General features: G+C 37.9%; 1 protein-coding gene across 1 annotated transcript in view; it reads right to left on the reverse strand.

The window, feature by feature from the left end:
• LOC148653396 (RAS guanyl-releasing protein 1-like) overlaps nt 1-5,409 on the reverse strand; it is a 51,399-nt gene extending 45,990 nt beyond the window's left edge. The window contains exon 1 of the mRNA XM_088648357.1: nt 5,083-5,409. The gene's annotated coding sequence lies outside the window, so the exon portion shown is untranslated. The remainder of the gene's footprint in view (nt 1-5,082) is intronic.
• Nucleotides 5,410-6,000: the final 591 nt, after the last annotated feature.

Raw genomic sequence — 6,000 nt, forward strand, 5'->3', positions numbered from 1 at the left:
CAATACTCTTCGTAAGATAGAAGCTCCATGATCCATGATGCCATGCTGTGATGCACACAGACTAAAATTTTCATGGAATTAAAGCATGCCATCATATATTAAAAACAAAAATGGGCACAGGTTCAAGTGTCATTATGACCTGTAATCTGAGACAATTCAGCTGGTGATCACCATGTTCCAGCTAGGTTTCAAGTGCTCCTTCAAGACTACTTCCTCCATGTGCTTCATGAACAGGGGACTTTACCACCACCTGGCAGAGGTTGGAGGTAGGCATCTTTACTGGATCCACTGTATCAGTAATTCTGCTTTCAGCAGCGATTAACCTCATAGTGAAATCAGCAGAGAAAGCAAGCAGGGCAGCAGTTTTGGCAAGTGGCATCCAGCAGGCCTCAGTTAGTGCATTTAGAGATGCCCCTCGAAATACAGCTTAGTCAGTCCCAGAATTTGGACAACTGGATTTTGGTATCTGTCAAATTCTGATTTGAGAAGATACCATTCCCCGTCAGCGAGAAACCAAGCGATGGCTGGACATTCCAAGAAGTTTATGTTCCCCTGGCCTCTACAGCACAGGTAGCAAGTTACCAGAACCAAAAATATCAGTGGTAGAAGAGTTTTAAGCAACTAAGGTACGCCAAGTCATGATGCTGTGGGACAGCAAGGATGAGAGGCTTTGTAAGGCTGGAACAGTGGTTAGAACTGATCACAAGTCGGTAGCCAGTGAGGCACTCAAGGAGGCAGAGGAAAGGCTGCAGCATGGCCATATACAGTAGTGGGGTCAGTGAACCAGAGTGGGCCGGGTCTGTAGTGTATAACCAGGCTTAGCTGGAAGACAGCTGACACAACAGAACAATGGAGCATGGCACAGAGGGAGATTAGGAAGGTTGAGGAGGACAGCTGCCAAGTTAATTCAGTGCCAATGAAGAAGCAGGGCAGCTGGAAACACTGTGATGGTATAAATTAGAGATCATTGACCTGGCAATACATTTGTAACATGGAATAGCAACTGATCAAAATTCTGCTTTAGTCAGTTTACTGTATGATGTTTTCCCACATTAACCAACCTCCATACATGGGGGTTGGTAGAGAGTCCTAATTGCACACTGTATAGAAGGCCAGATAAGTCTAGATGGGAAGTTTAGGTGTCAGTATAACGAGACATTGACACATCTGTCAACCAGATTAGAGATGTCAAAGAGCAAGTCAAAACAACTTACCCAAAACAATTTTACCTGCTTTGTCAGGTCAGGACAGGGTATGGTAAGGGAGGCAAAGGACAAAGGGATCCTCGCAACAGCAAAAGACAATCCTTAAGAGGCAGCCCAAGTTTCCAGAGGAAATACGCAGCACGATTCTTAGGCCAGACATCGTTTAAAGGCGTAAAACAGGTAGCACTCATTGAATTATTAGTAACAGGAGAGGTGTGGATAGAGGAGGCACATGAGCGAAAGCTCAGGAAATATCAGTCCCTTGTCCTGAAGTATCAGCAAAACCTGACGGAGGGTATGGAATCTCCCAGCTGAAGTTGGCTGTAGGGGTTTTGTAGGGCAGTCACTGTGGAGAGGTTTGGGTTTGCTTGGTGTTGAAGGAGCAGCAAGGAAAAAGTTAGTGGCTGAGGTCAGTAAGCAAGCAAAGATCCAACAGATGGAACTGGATAAGAAGGAATGAGCATTGACAAACTAGCACAGACTGTAGGGAGATGGAGCAGAGCTGAGTGGTGTCCCAAGAGGGTTGTCCCAGGACACTGGGTTCCTCCATTGAGCCTTCTTCGAGGTGGGGGTGGGGTACCCACTTGAGAACCTTATAAAGAGCCCACTCACCTTAGTCAATTAAGAGAGTAGTGTTCAAGGAAAGTTAGCGATTGTGATGCCATCGGGTTCTCGGACTGCACAGGAAAAGAAGTACCTGTCAAGAGTCCCATAGCGATGATTCCATCATATTTAAGATATGCAAAAAATAAAGACTGGTATAATACAGTACATTGCAAAGTGAACATCATAGACTTAACTGTATGGAAAGCTGTCAAAAATGCAAAAGGAGGCCAATTAGAGTACTAATGCAACATTATTCTCTAGGTAAGAATATTCTAATGGCAGATGTAATGGTTACTCTGAAAAGTAATGTTCAGAACCTTAACCACAAAAACATTTACTATGTGCTAGCCATGGCTAATCACAGGATAGCTGACAATAAGGCAAATAAAACTGAAGGAAATGCGAGTATTTAAATATATTAGACAAATATTATTCTGAATCCTGGTTCTTTCATGAATAACAAAAAGGAAAGAAGAAATGAACAAGGTAAACACTAAAGAGTTCTGTGAAACCTATCTCATTTTAACAATTCTGGAAAACTGGACATACAGTACATTCATTTAAAAAAGAGATCAAATATAATGGTTTTCGAAAATACATGAATTGTCCATTGCTTTAATTCCAAAATACAACCAAAAGTATTGCATATGGCATACATTATTGCTAAAATCCTATTTCACCACTTTTTAAGGATGACAGCCAATTGAAGTTTACCCATTTTTTACCATAAAAAATGTTCACCTATTGCATACCAAAGCATGCTGGATTTATGAAATTGTTTTAGTTAACAACACAAGAATAGCACCTGCACCCCCACAGGAACCCCCTGGTGTTATTTCTATCAAGGAAAATATAGGTTTGGCAGCTTTTCCAACTTTCAGGTTTGAAAGAAAGCCACCGTACATAATGCTTTAACATACAGGAAAATATTACTGTGCTATCTGAAACCAATCAAGGAATAGGAACTTTGTAGTAAATTACTGTTTGTCATTTCTTTCAATAGCTTAGGCAGAAGTTCCTAACTCTGGACTTCAGGTTCCAGGATTGGTTATGATTTCTATTTCTGGTTACATTTTCCGTGGTGTACGTTTGTGAAAAAGGAATGAACAGGTTCAGTTAAACCTTAACTCGATCGGTTTAATATTTCTCCAGGGACTTTCTACCTTTAGCGCAAAGAAAACCTGCCGGATTATAGACTCCAATGACTGGAGTTGGCAAACCCTGACCTAAGATCACAACATTCCTAGTCATTGTACATACAACATAAATTGTACAGACTATGCAGTATGCCTGTAATAGTCGTTGCTGGATAGTTTTTGATTCTAACACCTTTTCACAGATCACTGAACTTCAACATTTCCTTACAGACCACAGTTCTGTCATTTATTGTTCACATCAACATTTTTCATAAATCTTCACAGGATCTTTAAAATCAAACATTGGTAATGTCTCTCTGTTCTGTTTGTGATAGATAAAAGGACCTAGCTGTTTTTTAGGGTAATCTTTACGGAAAGTATACTGCCAATCCAAACTCAAACTCTGTACAAAAATTAGTTTAGGTTCTAAGCCTGACACTGCATCTTCTGCACTCCGTAAAATATGTCAGGTCTATATCTTGGTATTCTACATGCTATGAGTCAATTAATTTCCTGTAGCAACCGTCCTCATAATTTAAAATAACTCAAGGTCTTTTACTATAAATAACTCACAGTATTTGAAGACTGGGGTAAGCTAAGAATAGTATTTAACATTCAGCCATAACTAGAAACTCATTAACTACTGAAGACTAGTAAAATTAAATGACAAGGCACAACAGAAAAACTGAACAGAAAAATTTGTGAAAAATAGAAAAGAAAAATAATGAAGAAACTCTACAAGCACAGCAATTTAATTTCAAATAAAAAGTGATTTATTAGCACGTGTTGATAATTTTTCCAAGATAAAGAATCTATTTTAAAAATAGCTCACAGATGAATAACAGAAAACACAATTGGAATAAATGGAAGAGAACCAAATCGTTTATTTACCCTAACAATTCAGACAGCTAGACAACTACAGTACATACAGTATGATAGCTTGAACAGACTCTCTTTATAGTATTCCTTTCCTATTAAGGCTGTTTAGCAGTGTAGACTGTGCAGGAATCCTCAAATCTAAACAAAACTGATGATTCTTGTTAATAATAACCATTATTTCTAATGTTTTCACCAGTTTCTGAAAGCTTTTTATTCTAAAACAACTAGTTTTTGAATGCTTTTTCAATTCTACACCGACAGATGATACTTCATATATTTCATATGTTCACTGAAGGAAAAGACTATTAAAACAGCATCACTGTAGAATATCTGAATCCTAAATGTGTCAGAGAGGCCAGCATTTCAAGCAAAGGTTAATGTTCTGGGAAATAAATGTTCTCTTCACTACGTCAGAATGCTGCTGTACACGGGATATTTTTTCTCAACGTTTTCTATAGAATGTGAATCAGTAAAGGTTTAATGTGGGTTATGTCCTGTAGTGCAGACTTTGGTGGTTTAGGTTTGGGATAAGGATATGTCATTATCAACAGGAACCAGAATTCCCCTAGAAGTAGGTTTGTCTATAAAAAAATATTTTTTCTTAACCCCTGGTTCTGTACAACGTAGAAGTACAGTATCTGTGCTGAGGTTTATGAGAGATTTAGCCCTATAATCAAGTTGATTATGAAATGGTAAATTCAAAAACTGCAAGGGAATAAACACTGCCAATTCCATTTTCTTTTAAAAAAGTAGTGAGCACTACATTCTTCATATCCCTGTTGTCAGTAAATTATCTGCAGCTACCAAAACATACGATCATTTATTCACAAGGAAGACAACTTCAGAAAGAAAAGACAAGAAAGAAAGCACCACTTTCTCCATTAGGTTCAGAAATGAAGATATAAAGCATATGCGGGAAAATTCTAAAAAAAAAAAGATCCTGGAGGTCTCAAATGTAAAAATTTAACCTAAAAGGGGAAATGTGAGTAAGAAAGCCTTTGATCTGTTCCAAATATAACTTTATTCCAAAATAACTTTTCCAAAAAACAAGTCTATATTTAATTTCACCATTGCAAGTGTTACAGAAAACCCAACAACAATGAAAGGAAGTTTAACTTACAGATCATACATTATTTACAGGTTTTACTTCCAACAATTGTCAAAGAAAAAGTAGATTTCAAAATATCACAGGAACCAAAATGATTGAAAGAGACCAAATAACCATTCTGCAGGAAACTTTAAAAGTCTTATCTTACCTTTTCGAACATTTACCATTCTCTCCCAGATCAGGCTCTTCTTACTAATGCAGTCTCTTTCACAACGAGATGAAGCAAACTAAATGTCTGTGGTTTAAAGCTGTTTTGCTTAGTGGTTGACAACTTGTGATAGCCAGACTAATACAGTGAAACTCAATAGTTCCCTAGTGCTACTGAAGTTCCCTTTCTGTTTGAAGACACTGTCACCTTTTCTCACTGAATGTCTAGTTGTATCATTCACTTTCTGAGCCACCATAAGGGAAGTTACCAACCAAACTCTTTAGAATTGCAACATAAAAATCATCTACTTGGTTTCTGGATTCTTCACACGGTTGCTGGAAACAAAATGACATAATTAAAAAGCTTAACGTGTAAGATGACCTCAAATGTGGGTCTGGGCATGTCCTTTCATGTAACAATTTCTAATTCAGTGTATTCATTGGGAGTGCAACTACTTAGAAATGCAGCCACAAAACAGCAGACACTGAATTTGCATGATAGCAAATATTGTGTGCTATGTATAAAACCTTGGGATTTGTTGTAAAAAATCAATGTGTGGGTTAAGAGTTGCAGTAAACAATGCTGCTATTCTTAATAGCATGTTAAACAATGCCACATTCTGAAACGTCAAGAGAACATGTTAACAGAGATACAGAAAAGAGGTAGCACTTCTGAAAGATAAAAGCAAATATCATGAAGGCTAATGTCCTGCTATGCCAAGAATTAATAGGGTTTAGTAACTCTAAAGAACATGATAAGAAACGTCACCAAAAACATTCATTGCCGCACTTACATCCTGCTACAGTTAAAGCATGCCCTGTTAAAAAATTATCAGTTTGAATGTGTATTTGGAGCTAGAGATCTACCTGGAGAGACAAGCACAGTCAGAAACTCCCTGTGAGAACATGCTTGATAAGA

Source organism: Lepisosteus platostomus, chromosome 10, assembly GCF_059453375.1.
Source record: "Lepisosteus platostomus isolate fLepPlt1 chromosome 10, fLepPlt1.hap1, whole genome shotgun sequence".
In the NCBI taxonomy this organism is placed as follows: Eukaryota; Metazoa; Chordata; class Actinopteri; order Semionotiformes; family Lepisosteidae; genus Lepisosteus; species Lepisosteus platostomus.